At 48.3% G+C, this 19,318-nt stretch overlaps 1 protein-coding gene and 1 long non-coding RNA gene across 4 annotated transcripts in view; one reads left to right on the top strand and one right to left on the bottom strand.

The window, feature by feature from the left end:
• LOC100120931 (hemicentin-1) overlaps window positions 1-19,318 on the top strand; it is a 131,123-nt gene that overhangs the window by 33,091 nt on the left and 78,714 nt on the right. The window lies entirely within an intron of this gene.
• LOC116738604 overlaps window positions 10,543-19,318 on the bottom strand; it is a 59,329-nt gene continuing 50,553 nt past the window's right edge. The window contains exon 3 of the long non-coding RNA XR_004345028.1: window positions 10,543-10,719. This is a non-coding gene — a long non-coding RNA (uncharacterized LOC116738604). The remainder of the gene's footprint in view (window positions 10,720-19,318) is intronic.

Consider the following 19,318-nt stretch of genomic DNA (forward strand, 5'->3'; position numbering starts at 1 on the left):
CTTTTCCATGTGTCATTCTAAATGGAAAAAGTCTGCGAATTTCCGTGCACGACGTAGTCGAGCGTCTCCAATTACGAGAATAGCTGCGCGGGCTTTGGCTTTTCCAGGTCAAGACTTTGAAAAATGAGGCTGAATGTTATACTACGCAAATGGACGTCAGAAAATTGCGTATAATACACTACATCTGTCGCGCTAGTTTTATTTTAGCAGATGGTCGTTTAAAAAAAAATTTTCCCAGCATACTCAGTCTTTCAAATCGATAGGAGAATCGTTTAGAATCCCAACAGTAGAGAAGCTCTTGGACTGCCGACGCACTTGCCTTAACCTGATTTACATTTCAGTAGAGCTGCTGCGCCGTTCAAAAGCTACAACGACACTCGCCGAGTAAAGGGCTACGACCCTTGAACGCTTTTCTTCTTGCCGAGGCACTTTTGGTTTGCCAAAGAAAGAGAGAGAGAGAGAGAGCTTTTATCTTCTGTGCATTCGATTCGCGGTGTGTCAAGCAGGCTTTGATCATTTTTGTTCCCAACCTGCAGCAGAGATTCATAATAATGCTAAGAGTTTATATCAAGCTGAGATATCCATTTAAGAGCGGAAAGTACGGGGTAATGAGGTTCGTTAAAAAGTTTAAAATGCAAAATTCTTAAAGATTTTCCACGCGTTCTTTACGCTGCTGCTGCGTCGATGCTTTGAACATCGTCCGTATAAAAATCACGAAACAAAAGTAATGACCATTATTTCGCTCTCTCATCTCCTTAAACTTTTTACGATTCTTTCGCAAAAATTTATATAAGACGATAAAATTCGAAACAAATTTATAAAATTGGGGCTGTATAAACTAAATTAGATCGTAAAGAAAAATGAAATTTCAAAAGTTTCAAATAAATTTAAAAGAAGCGGAAGAACAAAGTTATATCATCTCCGCGAGAGCGCTGCTATGTGTGTATCGTTATACTGTTATCTAACCCCGAGCAATCTTCTAAAGAAAAAAAGTCTATATACAGCGAGTCCCAGGAGCCCTTGTGTCCCTTATTTACCGTAGACAAACTTGGCAATCGGCTATTAGTCAGCCAGCTGAATTAAACGAGAGACTGTGCGGCTAACGTCGTTCTGCCAGTGTAAACGGACAGTGGCTCGTTTCGACGACCGCACGCGGGGTCAAAGCAGCCCAATTCCCGTGCAAGCTGCGTTTAATGGCATTAATATCGGTGTGCGTGACGTGTATACCTTTATACGCATGGACAGTCTTGCTTAAACGCATACGCCGCCATCAAAATTTTAGCGTGTGCTTTCCCCCGTAACTGCGCGCCGCGTTAATCATCGCAATTGAAATCGTAATTTATTAGTATAGATAAGCAATGCATTGCTCGTAATTCATCGATTATTGCATTAATCACAATTACGCGCCGTTTCAACGAGTCCGTTTTACACTGGAAATACAGAAAATTTAAATATTCGCACTGCGAGCGAGCGAGGCGAGTTGAAGTGTCGCATATATTTAGCGATTCCCAGAGAGAAGCGCATATTCACGTAGACGCGTAAAGGACGTAGTCGGTTGGCTGCCGTTAGCGTCGCGCATACGTCGCGCGGATACATCTGCTGTTGCTACTGCACTTTCATCCCCCGTGGCAGCAGCGGCGGACGAGTAGAATGCGTATACGGAGGACATAGACGCGCTTCAGGGGACCAATTTGGCTGGCGGCCAGGGTTGTAATTTATTTACGCGACTCTCGCGCGCGAACCTGCTCATCGTGCCGCGCGCTCTATGGTCCTGCTGCTCGACGTCGTCGTCCATCGAAGCGAAATGAACGCGTCAGGGAAGCTGATGGAAGAAAAAGGATAGCGTCGTCGCGACTTAATTGGACCCGTTAAATAGTATAAAAAGTGTATAATATTATGCTCATGGCTTATAGTTTTTGAGATCGCCCACAGGAATTAAAACGTCGACTGCACTGCGTATAATAAAGGTGAGCGTTCATTAGCTCGATCGCATCATTAAAACGTTCTGCTAATTGCGCACTCGTTATATAGCATGCCAATCATGGAGTTGTAGTAGGTCAGACGTAATATAAATAATTGCGTAATCCCTGAATTCAGAAGTTCTACTTTAGAAAATTGTCTCATTTAAAGTTGCTACACAGCGGCGGAGAATCGCATCTTTTCATTAGCGAATTTCCATTTATTTTATTTCCGCATTCGTCAGTAGGATACTACACTGCTGCGCGGCTGAACAAAAAAGAATCGCCGACGAGTTATTGTTGTATACATACCTGCACGTTTGAAATTGGTAATGCGAGAAACTCGCGCAAAATTGGTTTCTCAAATTAAATTTTAAACTACTGTTAAATTGAAAGTGTAACAAGATGCTGGGGGAGAGAGAGAGGGAGCGGGGCAGAACGTTCAAAAGAAAACCTGAAAGTTATCCGAGTTCTCCTCTTGAAAACACGTTTCGTCTTTCAGTTCATAACAGTTTAGAACTTTTAAAACTCGACACGGAAGAAGGATGTGTGAGCTCGGCTACAAATGTATGTGTGTATGTTATTGATCTCGCCCATTGCAAATACAGACTCTCTCTTCCTCGCAAAAAACTTTCGGCCCGCCTCCCCCCCCCCCTTCGAGGAGTTTTGCTACACCCTTAGTCGAGAGTCGGCTGGCTTATATCAATCAATTTCCAGCCTTTTCCATATAGACTCGATGCGCGCATCCGCTTATATTCGGAAAGACGGTAATACGGCGCTATGTAGCTCATCCGAAAGTATATAACCTTCCTCGACAGTCATATAAAGTGTGCACAGTATAAGGCTGCCGCGCGTCGTATCGATTGTGATAGTCGCGCGAGTCATAAGAGCCACCTCTGCTTCAGGCGTCGTGTACATGGATACACCTATACGTATAGGCGAACAGTAATAACGAGCCGCGACCCGCTGGTCCAGATTCCGTCAACTCGCGCGCACGACGCAATCGTTCAAGTCAAACAACGCCTTACTCCCCCTCACTCCGCGCCTCGCTGTACTACGTGCAAATAACATGCTCGCAACATCGAGTAGACTTGATCCTTAATAGTATAAACACGGCTCGAGGGTATATATCCCTCCCCCAGGCCCATAACCCGTCGCGCACACGATATAGCGCTCCTTCGAAACTCGCCTGCACACGCGCGCAGACACAGCCAAACGAACAAACGCGAGTCCGAGGATGTTTGGGGTTTCGCAATTGGCGAAACACGTGTAGTTGTCCGTTGAGAAGGGGGCGCATAGGAGTGATGCCGCAGCGAGGGGGCGCAAGAGGCTAATCGCTCGTCGGCCCTTGTACCATAGCCCAAGTGCATTGTCGCGCGCGTGCCACTCCGTGTTTATTGTAGACATGTATATGTATATACAGCACGCGGGGGTGAAGCGGCGGCAGTCGGCCAACGGAGACGCGCACACCTACAGTGGTACAGCGAGCCTGGGATTTAACCGTTCGGGAATTGTCGCGCCCGCGCGGAGCTGTAAAACAGGAAATAAAGGCATTCATTAGCGAGAGCAGCAGCGGCATCGACGTTGCCGTACAGCCCCCGTACCACTGTGTCGCGCTGCTGACGAGCCGTGTGCTCGACTACTGGACGTCTATGTATGTGTCTATACAGCGGAGAGTAGGAGGGACAGTTTGAAGCTCTGGTACAGGCTATGCGTATGCGTGTGTGTGTGTGAGGGTACAGGGTACGCCGGGGAGGAGAAGCCGCGCCGCGACTGCTTTCATTGCCGCGCTAGCTGCTCGCGCACCATTATCCGGCTTCTGTAAACAAGCGCGTGCCGCTGCGGCGATACACGGAAAATTTTCGATAAAACTGGGATGTGTAAATATACGCGCAGCCCTTGATGCTTTTCACCGAGACTCGCGCCGTTATTATAGTTACACATTTCATGATGCCGTGGGCAATTTCCTTTTCGATTCCTGGTATTCTCATGCCTTTCCCAGTCCTACTCTATGGAAATCGATTTCGCGTTTGGCGTCCGACGGGTTTTCCAGTGATGATTGCGCGTAAATGATTTGTTTCGACCATTTTTAGAAACGCACTTGTTGTATGCGTCTATAGGGGTATACTCGATTATTTGATGTTTCGCAATTGTTCTCGGTTCTGCTGAATTCAGCTGCAGTTGATACACACAGCAGCGATATTTGTCGAAGCATTGTTTGAATATGCATATAATTACGCTGAAATAGCAGGGCAAAACGGACAGCACTGAAGTAAAATGCAAATATAGTTTGCGAAGGCCTAAGTTTACCCGAACGTTCGTATTGGTCGTACAGTAATAACGGAGCGTGGTTGTTCAATTTCAAAAGTGCAAGCGAGCTATATTAGAGTCAGAGTACAGTACAATTTTTACTTTTTTTGTATGATTCCCCTGGGTAAATATAAGAATAAATTTTATCTCTCGGATACTTTTAGGTGCGTTCGTTTTCTCGAGAGACGACCAAATGAGGAGTATCTCTGATGCGGTATCAGTCTAGCAGAAGAACGCATCAACAGCCCCATCTCGGGGCGCATCAGTGAGCAATCCAGACTGCTGCGCAGTCATCCGCTATTGTTTTCTCCGATCCGCAGCTCCGGGGGTCGCGTGTATTTATCCTGTATACCAGAGCCGCGGCTCGTCGGACCAACGAGGAATCGGCCCGTCCGCAAACGGCTGGAAGGGATCGACGCACGCGGGAGGCGCAGAGACAACTTTGTGTCCGGACTGCAATATAGCTCGAGGGGCTTTTCTCAAAAGCTACCGCGCAATATCGAACGATGGATTTGGAGCAATCGGTGGCAGCTCGACGACACGCAGCTGCGCGCAAGACAATAAGCTCGTCGAGTACTTTCCAGCCGCAAGCTCGCGCGCTGCATCTCGTTAAGCTTTGCGGGGAGGGACTATGGCGTTCCGCTGCTGGCTACCCCTTCTCTCTCTCTCTCTCTCTCTCTCTCTCTCTCTCTTGTGGCTTTGCGCATCCATCCGTCCTCGTTATAATTCGGTCCTCTGCGCTTTCCAATTTTTGGACTCGTTCTTTTCTGGATCGATGCAGCTGCAGGAGTGGAAGACGCTGTTTTTTCTCTTATAAGGTAGCTTTGAGTTGAAGATCTTGAAAGAGTTTTTGTCGGCGGCTGGGGAGCCTCGCGGCAATTGAGGAAACACTACGCGGTCGACAAAGAGGATTACGGCGTAAAAAATGTCATTCAGCCATTTAAATCTTAAGAAAAAAACAACACCGCTTGTCGGGCGCACAAAGCTCTTCGTACCCGCGAGCCTCTGATTTATGACGCTTTCAGGTGACATTGCAGAGTGTTCCTTTTGAAGTCCAAAGCAATTTTCGCCATCTGCACTTGTTCGTATCACACAGTTGTAAAATCATAAACGCCGTCGCCTTGGCTCGTTATTAGCATATCTCTCGAGCTGCACCTGACCGAAATCGAATGCACACGCGGCTGTAAACACAATGCAAGCACAACAACACACTCGCGCGTCTGGTCTAAGTAAGAGCGAGAGTCGACGAATCAGGTCGCAGCTCAAGCCGAAGCTCGAGCATTAGGCTGTAGCAGCGGAGCTTGGGCGCCTCGAGTAGGGCTGCAGCAGCCGGTGGTGCTCCGGCACTGCCAGCCTCTCTCTCTCTCTCTCTCTCTCTCCACTCTCTCGTGCGCGAGCTTGCAAGTGACCGTACATCAAAGCGCTTTAGCCTTAACCTCGATATATCTCGAATCATCTATCTTGCGGTGTGGCCTGCAGATCGACGCTTGACCGTACGAGAGATGCAGCGCCCTACTCGTGACACTCTCCGTCTCTATGATCCTCGAGCCGAGGCACTGCGGATTTTAGCCGCGGTCGCCGGGCTAAAATACGGATTTCGCGGAGGGAAAAGAAGCGAAGGCACTCGAGGGCCAACCTCGTCGCAGCTCTCGACCTCTCGAGGCTCGTTGTGTTGCCAGCTTTTCGACTCTGCGATCTCTCTCTCGCTCTCTCCCTTTCTCGGCAATTTTCGAAGGTCCCCATTCTTCTCGGCCTTTCCCTTTGAGCTCGCGCGCGTGTTTCGGCCCGTACGTGCAATATATAGGACACGAATCAAGCGAGTTATTCACCTGGGCGTACCAGCTGCGGATATGAATATTCGATTTTTCACGACTCATGTTCGACGTATAAAGATATGCGCATATCCGTGAAAGCAGTGCGGCGAGGATAAAAATATCCGACATGGAGAAAGAGCTGTCGAAAAAGTTGCCGAGCTCTCTCGCGTCCGTGTATATTATACACACCCGCGCGTATACAGCGAACACGCGATTCATCATATTCATATCCATTACGCGCACGTTCGCGTGAATTTTTTCATTCTGATGGCCTCTTTCGCTCTGCTCCGCGTGTAGTCTATATTATACGTATAAATGTACGCACTGCAGTGGACACCAGCCCGGTATAAATAATATCCGGTGGAGAGAAAAAGTAGCCGGCGGTCTCTCGCTGCAACAATGTTTACCCCCCGAACCCGTGTCTTGTTATGAAGCACAACACAGGACAGGCCAAGCTATGCGCGAAACGAGCAAACTGTATGTGCCCGAGGCTCGCTCAGCTGTTGTTATGACTGCGTCAAGCTCAGCCAGACTTCTTCGTTTGCGTAACGTAATTGCAGGATTTTTGTTTCGAGTGGCAAAAAACGCTTGCGCAGTCATGTCGAAGATCAAATGTTTACACATTCACGGCGAGTAGACGCGTTTCTCGTTACGCGATTTATAACAGCCGCGTTCTGCCGTGATTCTTGAAGAATTTACATCCGGCGCACCCCTCTCTCAATCCCGCGAAATTAGCATCAGCAAATCAGACTGCAGAAAAGATTGCTATTTCGCCGGCAGTTTAATTTTCGAGCTCTCCGGCCTTGAAGTGCTCCTTCTCTGAAATATACACGTATACACACGCCGGCCTCGTTGCGCCCTTCTTAATTATTCCGCGATATCTGGCACTGCGCTACTCGCTCGCGCGCTGTTAACAAACTTTCCTCCTCTACCCATATATATACAGCAAGCCCAAGCAGCGTTTGACTTATTATTACACAAAAGCGGCTCTGTGCCCTCACTCGCGTGGATTTTTATGCTTTTCTCGTGCCGGTACGCCGCAAAACTACTTAAACTTGTAAATTCAGGATTTTGCCCCTCGCTGCTGCTGGCCATTTTGCTGAAGCATAACCGACGGCGAATCTACAATGGCTTTCTTCTTCTGTCGGCATCTCTCGTTTATTCGCCGTATTGCTCCTTGCGCTTTAAGAGACTTTATTCAAGGCGAAAAAAGGCAACATATTTTCGTCACCAGCGCGTCGTAGCGCGCGCGAAGCGAAATGCAATTATGTTCCCGTCGGGGCAGATTTTGCGCCGGCGACGACTCTCTGATGACGTTTGCGCGCGCTGATTATAAAACAAAGCGCGCATAATGAGCTCTCTTTACGAGGAGACGCGGAAACGCGTTGTCGTATTTCAGCAGTGAGAGTGCATAATGAGAGAGAAAGAGAGAGAGAGAGAGAGAGAGAGAGAGCCCTCTATTTAAATGACAAGCGTCCTCGCACGGCGCGCATCAGAATGCATTGAAAACGCGAAGAAGTCGCGGTGTGTCGCGGCGGGTGTATAAGCTAAATTTGAAATGGAAAAACACAATTTCGAGAGGTGGCCAGGCGGCAGCCCGAGGGTATCCGTGTAAACCAAGGCTTCGACGTAATGAAAGATAGAAACCAGCTGGGAAGGGAAGAGGAGAAAGCAGAAATGAAGAAAACGGACAAAGAAAACTCGGAGCGCGTACTGCTATAGGTGCGGAGAGATAGACTTAGAAACTGCAGCCTCGCGTCCCTCTCTCCCGCACGCAGCCCCAGGGGAATCTGCATTGAAACGCGCTCAAAATGCAAATGCGAATACGTCGGCGTCGTCGTCGTCGTCGTCGTTGGTGGTGGCTCAGCGGTAGGTGCTGGTAATTGTAACTGCTTGACTGGACGCTTGCGAAGTACGAGAGAGAGAGAGAGAGAGAGAGAGAGAGAGAGAGAGAGAGAGAGAGAGAGAGAGAGAGAGAGAGAGGAAGGCTACTACTATACCCTCCGGATGGCCCTAACACTACACCGCAGCGAGCGACGCTATCTCGGCGCCGTTTACTCGCCGAGCGGGCTTTGTAAATTCGACACTTACTTCCGCTCAAATCGCCTAATAAATCGTCGGACTATACACCGAGAGGATATAGCGTATAGAGCGCGTGAATAAACGTACTACTACGCCGACCAAGTTACACGACTCCATATTAAACTCTCTACTGTGGATTTTCCGGATATTATGTGTACTAGGTATACTTTCCAGCGCTGCGGTATCACCGGCCTATGCGGCGTAGACGCTTCGTAAAGTTTAATTGGCATAAGCGTTACTTACAGAAGTTATTTCTTATATCAGCGGCGCGAAATTTCTTAGCGAATTCGGTCGAACGTTTCTCGCACTTCAACGCGCGGGAATATTCCTTGTAATTTACATAGAAGCGCGTTCTTGGCTATTTTCCGCCGGAATGAAATTATGCAAACGCTGCCGAAGGATAATATTTTTCTTAATCCGCGATGAATACCGCGAGCCGCCACGGCTCGCTCCTGTAAATATACTCCATTGACCCGGCGTAGCGGTCTCCGACGAGTAGAACAAAATAAAGGGACTCTATATAACAGACGGAACGAGGAGAGCGAGCTAATTACTCTGAAAAAATATAGATTAACCCGGGCGCGGAGTTATTTTAATTTTTTCAGCTGTTGATCAAAGCACACTGCGAAAGAAGAAAATCCCTCTCGTCGCCGTTGGATCTTGCAATTAAAACAGATCAACACCGGCGAGAGAGCTACGGAATCCACCGCACGTATAGCGTTTCCGTTAAACTTCAGCCGAGAGAGAGAGAGAGAGAGAGAGAGAGAGAGAGAGAGAGAGAGAGAGAGAGAGAGAGAGAGAGCAACTATACACGCCGAAGTGTGTATGCAGCTGGAACAAGAGGGAAAATTTAGCGGCTGCATTCATACACCGAGGCAAACACACACGCACGCGGAGAAGTGTACGTGCGCGCGTATTTTCTGCTCCGTCGAAACTACACCGCTCCCGCGCGCCTGTCTATACCTATAGACTTTATTTATCTCTGTTTCTCCGCAGTTACAAACTGGCCCTGATAAACCAGACCGCGTCTTACAGGTACGCTAGCTCTCTCTCTGTCTCTCTCTCTCTCTCTCTCTCTCTCTCTCTCTCTCTCTCTCTCTCTCTCTCTCGGCTTCGTGTGTTTATACGTACGTATGTATAGGGCGTATACGCAGGCACGAAGCGGCGGAGCAGTAGGCGGAGGTGGCAAAACTTACTTCCCTCAGCGAAATCCTTGCGGGTGGCACTTTCTCTCCTTGGTAGAGAGCAGCCGTCGCCGCTGCCGCGATATTTCACGGCTAAGGCGTATAAATCTTTCGCTTTCCGCCCGCGCTGCTGAGCGGAGGCGGCGATAAAAACTTCTTATTTCGCGACCTCCGCCACGGCCCCTCTCTCGGGGCAGTGGTAAAAATACAATAACTTCATTACTCCCGCTTGAACCTGCAGTGGCGCCGGTGTATCGCGTATAATGCAGGTATATGCACTGCAGTGTGTCAGTCTGCTCTCCATTGACGCTGATTGACGCGGGCGTGCGTGGCGGTACTCTCGTTGAAAGTATATTTGAAACGAAAAAAGAAATATACCGCGAGTGCGCGTTCGCATGAATAAAAATATCTAGTTTGGCGGGAAATTGATTTTTCGCATATCCGAGAGTGTGAGAGAGAGAGAGAGAGAGAGAGAGAGAGAGAGAGAGAGAGAGAGAGGATACTGCAGTAGCGCACATGCACACACCGACTCCGTTCCATTATCAGCTTTATGATCGAGTGCCCGAGAAGCGACGCTAGAGAGAAAGTTTATTATACGTGTCACACACGCACGCGCACACACGAGGGTAAAAGCTTTTACGCCGACGCGGATTTAACCCCCGCTGCAATTTGTCGGAAGGACAGTGGCGATCGTCCCGCGGCGATATGGCTCCCTTCGGATTCGATTTTAATTCAACTATGCGAGATAGCAGTAAAGTAGCCCGCTCGCCGCTGGCCAAGAGATCGCTAATAAATCTACCAGGTGTAATCTAATTTCGTGCCGATGTGCGTACACGCCGGCCAGGCGCCCGATCGTTATTATGAGTGTGCGAGCGCGAGATAAGCTCCGCATATCTATATCTATATGTATAACAGCCTGAGAGATTGGCCAGTGCACGAGGGAAGCTTAGGTGTGGATTATGAGACGGGACGCGTAATTTTTCACGGAATAAAAATTTTAACCGACTGAGCGGCTTTATTCGCCGGAAAATGTAAAGGGAATTGGTAGTGCGCGCGTTTTGGCTGACTTAAAGTTTTATGAGCTGCGCGCTCGCGTGATGTTGAAAATAACGCCGCCCGAAACGTCTTTTGCGACACTTTGCGCTCCGACGTTTCTTCTCGTATCAACTACTGCGAGAGTGACTCGAGAATATATTCTTGGTCTTGTCAGATGTTTTTTTTTGAAAACATATTAAAGTATAAACGTTTACTCGGCTGTGAGATGTTCTTGAATGTGACGTCTATTCTGCAGCTCGAGGCTTTTTTTAAAAAACATTCTGTATGTCGGTCTATCTCGTCGAATCCCTCAGCTCTTACCCAGCATCGAAAAATCTGTAAAAATATTGGAAATAAATTGCAAATTGGGCTTTTCATGTACGTTCGGTAAAGTGTATATCTATAACTAATATTTTAATCCACTACTGTCGTGGCTAATGGAGACCAGCTCAATATAGAGATTCGATTCACATGAATTTTTTGTATTCATTATTTTTTTTGCGTTCCAAGTACTGCTGCAGTGGCGCGCAAAAGACCTTCATGAAGATTTAACCAGCGCTTTTTTATGGAATTTTCACTTTAGTTTGTGCATTTCGTCAGAAACGCCTAAAAATCCAGATGGATTTGCAATTCGTTACGAGATAGGCGCGTTTCGTGCATTTTCGGTGAATTTCACGCCGATCGCGGTCGATCATAAAGTTGGATAGCAGTATAGCGGTCATTTTTGACTAATCTACTGCTGGATCGGAAGCGCGTCTCTCCCCTTTTATTTTAATTTTGGGACGATGGCCTAGAACCAAAGTGAAATTGGTCCGGTATGCTATCAAAAACTTTCATTTCCAGGAATTTCATCCACTTTTGACAAATCTGGTCGTTTTTACAAGTGAGCGTCAAAATTTCGAAAATATTTTTAAAAATTTGCCAACAATGCTGATACGCGCTTCCGGGAATTCCAATGTAAAACATGCATCAGCGCGCGGTGTATTTTATTGGACAAACAGAATAATTGAATTCACAGCGGTATTTTTGTTCATGCACACTCGCGTGTAAACAAAGTCGGTCTCCATATAAATTCTAATGGACAGGGATCATCAGCTACCCACCAAATCAAACATTTCATAAACCGTCAATTCCGTTGTAAATATAAACTAATTTTCTTTTTCTCTTCTTTGTTTCAGGTGAGTCGCCGCAATTCCCCTCATTACGCATAACTGCAAATCCTCTTGAGAAGAGCCCGAGTAAGTATATAGGTATATACATAGTGCCGCGAGCAAATATCAGAAAATAATCCAAAAAAGTTGAGAAATCCTCTTCCTCCATACACTCCGTGGCTCATAAATTTCTCTCATGTTTCATACTTATAAGGCATATATACAGCGCGCAGCCGGGAAAAGCAGAGAAAAAATCACTCCGCGGGCCGCGCCGTGCAGCGGTGGAAAGTTTTTAAAAAATTCCTCCTCCTTTCCGCTACTCTTGCGCAAAGTGGATATATATATATATATACGCGAGTATATATATATATATATATATATATATACAGGGCAAAGGGAGAGAGAGAGAGAGAGAGAGAGAGAGAGAGAGAGAGAGAGAGAGAGAGAGAGTTAGCTCTCGGGGTTCGGTCGGTCGAGCGCTCGATTTCATAAATCGCGGTACCAAAGAGCTGCAGCAGTAGCGACTTGCGCGCGGGTGTAGCGCGACGACTAGCTCGCGCGCGCGGAAGTGGCGTGCAGCAGCTCTCGCCACTTTTCACTTGGGCTCGCTCGCTCTATGCTCTCTCCCCTTTCTCTTTTTGCCCTTTTGGCGATGATTCCGCCAAGCCGAGACCTCCACACACACACACACACACACACACACATATATATATATATACACACACACATAATATACCCCTTTTCCGAAGAGTTTTATAAGTGTCGCGATACGTTAGTGGAGAAAGAGAGCAGCATAGAGCTGGCGCGAGCCTTAGGTGAGTTAAGAGGGCAAAAGGAAGCAGGCGAGCGAGCGCGAGAAAGATTGACTCAGGCGTTGTTAGTGCCAAAAGTTTTTCCGGGAAACGGCAGCCAGCCGCGACCCCAGCGATAGCGATCGCCCGGATTTGTTTCGACGTGGAGTGTATGTGGCCCGCCATATGTATGTACGGGGGGAGGGGGGGAAACGATCTTGGAAATTATTCCCGGCGACTTATCGCCCGGGATGATCGCCCATTTTTCCGATACGCCGGCACATAATGGCCTCTGGGGCTGCTGCTACCGCTTCGGCTCTAAAGGCTGGAAATGATAAATAACGCCGCGAGATGTGCACTTTCGTGGATTTTTGCTCCGCGAGATGAATTAGAGGCGATTCGAGGTCCTCCTACACGCGGTATGAATTTCTTGCTCGATCGACGAGCTATTCCGCGAATGCATTATCAAATCGGTGAAACTTTGTCAGGCAAAAAAGCCCTTACCGCAGTTGAGCGTCGAATATCAATTTCTTTTCCCGCCGGAAAAAGCTTCGAACTCGGGGGAGCCTCGTTACAAAGACCGAAGGGATAAAAGCTTCGAAAAACTATTGTGCAATAACCTCGAAGCGGCGGTGGCTGCAAAAAAGAAAGAAAATCCTCTACCGTATATGAATATTGAGAGACTCGGGCACGGGCCACCGAGAGAGCCACCTGTATATGAAGCGCCGAAAAAAAAGAAACCCTCTCGCTCAGGGAAAAAGAGAGTAAGGGCCGTTTTCAAGCGCAACTGGGCATTCCAATTCACCGCCACGGGGCGCAGCTCTCTTTGCATCGAAGCCAAAACGCGCCGGAAGTGGCTCCGCGCAGCCTCTCTCTCTCCCTCCAAAAAAAGCATTCGTTATCACCGTTCGCTCGTGGTGGTCGATGCGACTTCCTTGTTTTTTTTTTCGTTCGCTCAGAACGCGCCCGTGCGCCTATCGCGCCATAAATTCGAGCAACTTCCGATATTTTAGAACGCGCGGTGAACCAGCGCGCGCGCGAGCCATTCATCAGGTGCCGGGGCTGTGCTGCACTCGTGTAATTTTGCCGGCTGAAGCTTCGCAGCATAGACGGACGGCGTGATAGGGCGTCGATAAGTTTTTGCGGATGGATAGCGATTATGGAAATGAGAGTGTAGGGTTATTTATTGCGAGCGCGAGAGCAGGCTTTGAGTTTTATTGAAAAATTCGCGTTTTTCTCCGCGGGATCTTCCGATGTAATTAGCGGAAATTGCAATTAACGCTAGTGTCGCGTGTATACGCGGAAAGGTTTCAAATTGAATCCATTCAGTGAAATGTTTGCCGGAGTCTGACGAGAGAGGAAAAAGGTCATAACCTCATCTCGTCTCTTCAATGGCCGATGAAAAATCCATTAAGAATTGCTACTCCGGAGGGAGAAAAGAGTTTCTCAGAGGTTCGCGGCCAGAAAGCCGAATTAAGGTATTGGAATGAGTCTGCGCTGGAAATAAGCATTTATCTCTTCGTTCCATCGCTTCTCTTTTTCCTCTCGACTCCTTTAAGTCGAGTAATTGGCTGACTTCTTCCTCGGCTTCTTGACGAAGTTTCGGATGAAACACGCGAGCGAACGAGCAAGCAAGTTGGCAGAAAAATGGCAGAATACGGAGCTGGCTGCTGCGATATAAATACCGGGCAAGCTCTCTCGAGTCGCGACGTGTTCTAAAACGAAAAAGGTGACCTCGCAGCGTCGCAAAACCTCCGACGTTAGAAGCTTAAAAATGCACCGTCGTTATTCGCGTACGATAGGCAAACTCTTAAAAATCAAATATCCGAAACAATTCTCGCCCCCCCCCCCCGCCGCGCTGCGAGTATAAATCATCGATATTCCGCTTCGTTCTCACGTAATAAATTTCCGTGGACTTCTTCATCCGTATTCTATTCCTCATTCCCGAAAGTATAGAGGATCGGCCAAAGAGTCTCTCGGCGAGTGGCTTTTGATTTATGAGAGGAGTTTTGTCGAGGGCGCGTCGGGACACGGAAACGAAACAGAGCGCTCGCTCGCCTATATTTTAAATTACTAGAAAATCGTCATTTCCGCCGCAGCGGAGCGAGCCGCGCGAGATAAATCAGCCACTCGTATACATTCTATTGTCGGCGCGAGCTCGTGCTGTGGGGCACAAAGATTGATTTGACTATCGGTTATCGATTTCATCCGGCCGCCGCCGTAATTTCCCGCTCATTTACATTGCCACAACGACGGAGCGGAGAGAGCACGTTAGCCAGATAAAATGACAGCCGGAGATAAGCCGCGCACATGCACTGCGGCAACGCGTGTATTACCTTCTGAATATCTTGCGTCTGACCACACCCGCGCTCTTCTACTTGAATTTCAGAGACTTCCTCACACTCGCGTGATAAACGCGTCATCCGAGTGATTTAACTCGGGCGAATAAACGTTCGGAGCCCTTAACAGCCACTTATAAAAAAAAAAGTCCCTCCGACGCAATCTCTGAGCGGTCTTATTTAGATGCTCGGAATCATCATGCAAATCCCTGTAGCAGGAAATCTACACCGGCGCTTATAGACGCGGCTCAAGATCTGCGCGATATCAAAGCTCCGTGTAATAACGTTCGACAAAAATATTAGAGGCAGCTCACGCAGGGGCGCAAGCGGATTATATAATACGTACTCTGAATCGATAATGTATATAGAGCGACGCCGGCACAAAGCGCTGCGCGCCCGCGGACTCGACGCCCGCGCGCAGTACAAAAGGAAGGGACGCCGGCGTACGTGTGCCTGTGTGTATATAGGGCGAGAGGTTTGCTCTTTCGACCCGTAGAGAAAGATAATGGTCGCCCGAGGCGAAAGCCTGTATCGCGATAGTCACCACCGCCTCCTTGGTTTTCGTTATTCCCTTCTTTTTTATCTCCCGCCTCTCCTTCGTCCCGTTCGCCCTCGAGACACGTACGGCTCGTTTAAGCTCGCGGCGAACGAGGCTTAAAGAGGCTCTTTTTCGAAATTTAACCACGTGCCAATGCGAGCCTCCTATGTGCGTTACGCGTTCGCATCCTTCGCCGTAGATGCGAGCGTGTCATTGATAAAGATTTCAAGAGGCCCTGGGGGCGCGAGAGCTATTTTCGTCGACGCGAAATACACCGGGACTCGGCCTCCAGAGCGCCGAGTGTTTATCTTGCATTCCGTGAAGAGGCGGGGAGACAAAGAAAGAAAGAAAAAACGACGGGAAGGTCAACGAGGAGAGAAAACGGACATTTTGGAGAACAAATGAGCCCCGCGTCGTCCGTCGGCTTTCTCGCAGATACGTCGTGCTGTCTTATCTGCGGGACTCTTTGTCACCTAAGCAGGCTGCTCGCGCAGATAGATGCTTATGGATAAGGATAGGAGACGGGCTCTCTCTCTCTCTCTCTCTCTTTCTCGGATAGTCGAGTAGATGCGAAAAAAAGAAGACGTACGAGGAGGAAAGGATTCGGCGTGCGCGGAGAATAAACCCTCGGCGAAACGAATCGAGGCCGACGACGACGAGGGAGGGATTCGGGGTTTAATGAATTAAAAGGAAAATCGATCTGGATTTTTATATCTTGTGGGACTTACGCAAATAAACCCGGAGAATATTAAAAAAAAAAATGATACCCACTGAAAACCCGGCAACGCGTACATAGAACATCCAATTTCGGAGCGATAAGGTCGGCCAGCGCGGCATGGAGAGAGAATATCGTTACATTGTTAAGAAGAAAATTTTATTGTCATAAAAGCTAAAGAAGCTCGTTGAGCGTGTAATTCGAGATAGGCCCTCGGCGGCACAGCGAGAAAGAAGAAGAAGAGGAGGAGGAAGAGACGGGCACAGTGCGCTCTTGCACTACTGCGGCAAAGAAAGGAAGCAGCGAGAGAGAGAGAGAGAGAGAGAGAGAGAAAGAGAGAGATTACATTTTTATGCACCATAATTCAAGGAGAGACGAAGAAAGCCGGGTAATCGAGAAAAAGTGGAGAAACGAGAGCGGGGGGCGCGCGAAGCAGCGAAGGAGAGGAAGAGACGAGGTCGGTAAGTTTCGCATTATGCCGCGAAGCGCGCGCTTCGCGAGCTTTAAACCACCCTCGCGCACTCGCACACACAGAGCTTGGGCTGCGCACGTCTCCTCGATCGACCTCCGCGGGGCTTTATCGCGGGAAACGGCGTCGTTATACTATCGGCGAGTCACTACAAAAGGAATGAGAGACATGCCGGATTTCGCGACTTTTCTCTTTTCGACTTTGCAGTCGGCAAATATTTTTCAGATACGTCGCAGCTCCGGATGACGGATGATTTTCTCTCTTTTTTTTGTGTGTAACGTTTGCTCGCGCGCCACGAGAGAGGGAAAGACAATTACCGAGTTGATTCAGATATCGAGGCGGCGCGTCGAACGAACGGAAGCCTGTTTAATTCACCATTACCCGCGTGTGCGGGGCCTTATTCTATTAGTGGTTGATCGTTTTAGATTCGATGCGGTCGATGTGGTGGCAGACTATTTCCGAGATAGAATTCCAAATGACTATGGCAGAGGGAGAGAAGCCCTTGTCGAACGGAAAATCACCGCTCGTAATTGCGATTCGTTTGACGTTCTATTCGAGCTCGACGCGCGCGGTAATCGCTTTTCTGCGCCGCGATCATTATAACCCGAAAGACAAATCCCGTACATACGCGCTAAAATCGATCTCCGTTCTCCCTGCCCCCGCGCTGCGTTTCCTGGAAAACAGCAATGAGTGTCGCGCGAGACACGCCGAGCGGCGTTTATTCAAATTTATGCAAACTTCGCGCACAGCCTGCGCGCGAGCGTGTTCACGCTATAGCAGCGGAATACTCCGCTCGTGTGTGTCGGGAGTCATCGTTTTAAATGTTTTCGTTCCATTTGCCAGAGAGAGAGAGAGAGAGAGAGAGAGAGAGAGAGAGAGAGAGAGAGAGAGAGAGAGAGAGAGAGAGCAGTATATACCGGGTAAATCTGCGCTGCAGTATCATACGCGCGCGTTGCATCGAGTGTATACACAGAGCTTTTTCGGTTCTGCGAAAGTAGGTAAACGAGAAGCCCGGCGCTCTTCCGAAGAAAAACAACGGCTCGTATAATCCCGCGCTGATGCTGTCCAGTCACGGCGTTATCGTCGAGCGTGTGTGGCTGTATACGTATAGCGCAGCTTTTTCCAATGCAAACGGCGCTGCGGAGGATTTTCCGCGACGCTGCGCGCAGGGCATTAACAAGGCCGTAACGGATAAAAGTGCCGGGAAAAGAGGCGCCATTGATGCGAACGCTGTTCTTGCAGCGATGGAAACAATATAACGAGGCCGTGATTTGAACGACGACAGCGTGGCTTTTTACACGATTTTACGTAAAGAAGCAATTCTTCCCCGGGTACTTTTGAGCAAACTGATTCAATTCGCGAAGTATTCGTGCGTTGTATCCGCACCGCAACACGGCGAGGTTGTTAATAATTAATTCTGTGCAGTGCGCTTCGAGGTCAAAGCGCATTCCAGAGAAAGCCGCGTTTCAACTTTTTAAAGCTTCTCTCTGTTCTTTTTTCTGGGCTGCTGGAGCAGTCGGAAAAGAGTACAATTTTCAACGTTCCAAGCTCTGCTGCTGCTGTATCCGTCTCGAACTTCTGAGTACAGCGTAACGAAGTCAAAGCCATTGCTTGTATTTACGAGAGGCTTATACCGACGTGGAAGAATTGCCGTAGAAAAAAAAAATATTTATCACAGCAGGGGCTTTTCCCTTTGACGTGAATCTCGTCACATTCATTTTCGCGAGCGCGTCCAACGGCTCGGAATCGAATTTCCGGAATTCATTATTTCGCTGTACAAACAAGGCCAGTCGGTCAGTGTAGCCTGTACAGCAGAGACGGAGGCAGTAGTAGCCGGAAAATCCCTGGCGTGCGCTGCCGAGAGCTACCTTAAAGGTGATAGCTAAGGTCAACGTCTCTCTCTCTCTCTCACTCTACCTCACACTGTGTGTACGTGTATATAGAGAGGAACGGTCCTTTGCCCCGCTTACAGCTTCGAATTTCCGTCTGGGCTAATCGAGGCTGTCTTGTTAGCTCTGAATTATGCATATAACAGCCCTGCCGCGCACGCGCGGTCTTATCGGCTTTGCGTATTTTAAATTAAACGCTTATTATTATTTCACGATTAGACGTGCCGCGCGCTCGCGAGTAGCTGTCGCCTACCGGTGTGTCTAATGAGACTCTGACCCTCAAGACTTTGAGTAATGTAAGTCGCGACGCTTGCTCCTGCATATTTTGTATGAATGTCCCGCCTCTCTCTCTCTCTCTCTCTCTCTCTCTCTCTCTCTCTCTCTCTCTCTCTCTCTCTCTCTCTCTCTCTGCTCTGCTTGTGTATTATGAAATTTCCTGCCGAACACTGCAGTCGAGCGGATTTGGAATTCATTTACACGGGAGTCGCTCGATTATTGACGCGGGAGTTTACCGAATGTTTTTCATTTCAGCGATTAATCTCTCCTTAGGTTGTACTGTATAATAGCTATTTTCAGCTAATATATTTTGTTTACACACTCAAGGAACATACTTACCCATCGTATTATTTACTCGTGTAGGCATTTGATTAAGAGCTGATCGTATAGTTGCTGATTCAATTTCCAAAGGTTCGTCCAACAGAATTCCGGTTTGTAATTCGCATCAACGTTAACTTTGTTGAAAGTTCGTGGAAAGCATTTGCCAGCTAATGGATTCCGAGAATGTCAAACATTCAGATGTGATTTTAGGCGTATACGAATTACCTAAATATTTAAAAAGATACACTCGAGCAATATACACCGCAATTTGTTATGTGCGAGCTCAGGGCGTAGAGCCGCGGCATTACGCCGCGCGCGCGACTTTATGCGCTCAGCGGAGGGTTAAAAAAGGTCCTTCGGCCGCGTGTACACGGAGAGCCGCGCGTAAAAAAGGATAAGGCCGCTGTCGCGCGCTCGTTTTACCTCGCGAGAGAGCAGAGGAATAA

The sequence above is a fragment of the Nasonia vitripennis genome, chromosome 5 (assembly GCF_009193385.2).
Source record: "Nasonia vitripennis strain AsymCx chromosome 5, Nvit_psr_1.1, whole genome shotgun sequence".
Taxonomy (NCBI): Eukaryota; Metazoa; Arthropoda; class Insecta; order Hymenoptera; family Pteromalidae; genus Nasonia; species Nasonia vitripennis.